We start from the raw sequence: 2,163 nt of genomic DNA, 5'->3' as shown, positions 1-2,163 counted from the left end.
TAGCTGCACTAGGGGAGGGAAGGTCACAATAACATCAGGGGGTGCAGTGATGAACCAAAACGGGGTGGGGGGCACAAGCGCACGGGGGGGCATGGGCACACGAGGGGAGGGGTCAATCAGGGCAAAGGGGGCGCAAAGGAAGGGGAGCAACCAGGCTGGGAATGGGGCAGAGGAACCAAGGGGCTAACTGTAGGGCTGGGGTGGGACAAACAAACCAAGCTGCAGAGGGAAAGGGCAGGGCAGGCAAACAAACTGAAGCTGGGGAGGGGCAAAAGACTACAGGGGGCAAATGGGGTAGGCAGCAAGGGGCAAAGCTGGGGGGCCTGTTGCAAAGGGGAAGGGGTCAATCCGGGGCGCTTGCACCAAAAGTCAACGTGCGGGCTGCCTGCTGCTGCAGGCCCAAACGATGGCAATAGGGCGTGGCAGGCCTGGAGAGCAGCAGAGTCCCAGAGGTAGGAGCGAAGGCAGATGGTAAATGGCCTGTGGGGGTGGTGGAGGGGGCAACGGTGGTGGCGGGGGTTGGGGCGGGGACACAGATGGACCAGGGGGCAGGCTCCACGCCACACCCCCTGCATCCCCACAAACACAGTCTAGACACCCACCACTAGAGCACAGTCCGAAAATCACTCAGTCTCCTCTTGCAAGGCAGGAGTTTGAAGATTTTTCAGGTATTTTTCTGTCTCTTAACAGGAACCAAATGGTACTATCTTCTTACTATTTTTAATATGGAGAGTTGCCGGGTATTTAATAAAATACTTCAAGTTCATCTCCCTAGCCAATTGTTTCACTTAGTTACAAGCTGCCCTTATTGCAACCACATCACGGGCATAATCTTGAAAGAACAGTATTTTAATTGCTGGTTCTCCCCATAACATAATCCTTTTTTCTCTGGATTTGATAAGGTCCTTGGTCGCAAACTTCAGGAACTTCACAATCAATGCTCTAGTCTCATCTCTTGGAACTGACTTGAGGGCAAGGTCCCAGTGTGCCCATTCTATATTACAACAAAGATCTACCAGCAGATACATCAACTTAGTTAGCAGTTTAGGGTCAAATTCAGAGGGTTTACCCTTCTCTATGCACTCAGGGACATCCACAATCCTGATATTCCATCATCTTGAGTGGCTTTCTAGATCAATTAGCTTGGTTTTAATAGATCTGATATCATTACAGTTCTTCGTAACCTGTAATTTGTTCTCTTTGAAATCATCTTCCACTTCAGAAATTCTGTGCTCTGCTTCACTAATCCATCTGGATAGAACTTGTAGTGCACTCAATCTAAGTCACGGTGGTCTGAAGGGTGGAAACTGTAGATTTAATTTCATCAGTATTTGTGGCAACCTATTGTACAGATATCAGCTGCATTTTATCAGGCTGAGGCACCATTTTACTTGTAGAAGTAGGGGAGACAGAGCTCCTCTGTTTTTGGTGTTTTTGGATTCAGAGAAGAAGATGCAGAACTAGAAGGCATCTTGGGGGTTTCAACAGTAGCATGCAATATTTCTTGGGATTGTATAGTGAATTGTAGGGGGCAACATTTGAAGATTCCCCAGGGGCCACTTCAGAGCTCAAGCAACCTGCATCCACCTCAATCGCAGTGCCCTCTGCTGTCCAGATTTATTTAAAAAAAACAAGAATCTTGTAAATATGAAAACCAGGAAGATAGGATATCTCAAAACAAGTTGCCAAATGAGTAAAAGGAATTATTTCAGATTAGTAAATTATCTTAAAAAATTGGAGCGTATAGAAACAGAAACAGAACCAATAACTCTTATGAAAAGACAGGAAGGGCAGAAAAAGATGAGTGTGCCAGCCTCTGAGCCTTAGGAAGAACAGTATGCAATGGTTTAGCCTGAATATCCAAGGACAAGGAGTTATATTTAAGGTGGGGAACAAAGATCAAGAGAGACTGTGAGCTAAATCTATTATGTTTATATATTGGTAAAAAATCAGACAAATCTGGGCATCTCAAATGCACTTTTCTAATTGCTGCTGCTTGATTTAATAAAATAAACCAGTGATCAATCTGGTAATACAATCTGGTCCAGTGTGATAAACTATATTCTGGATCTTTAGTTACCATTCACATATTGGTGACTACTTAAAAGTTAGTAACATATTTCTAAGGATTCATCCTGTGTTGCTGTCCCATGAATATGTACT

General features: G+C 45.0%; 1 protein-coding gene across 1 annotated transcript in view; it reads right to left on the bottom strand.

Moving 5' to 3' along the window:
- Nucleotides 1–2,163, bottom strand: part of LOC112112897 (gamma-sarcoglycan) — a 117,698-nt gene that overhangs the window by 92,540 nt on the left and 22,995 nt on the right. The window lies entirely within an intron of this gene.

The sequence above is a fragment of the Terrapene carolina genome, unplaced genomic scaffold (genome assembly GCF_002925995.2).
Source record: "Terrapene carolina triunguis isolate 2854851 unplaced genomic scaffold, T_m_triunguis-2.0 Scaffold139, whole genome shotgun sequence".
Lineage (NCBI taxonomy): Eukaryota > Metazoa > Chordata > Testudines > Emydidae > Terrapene > Terrapene triunguis.
Note: the sequence above shows the minus strand (reverse complement) of the source record. Positions and strands in the feature narration are given on the sequence as shown.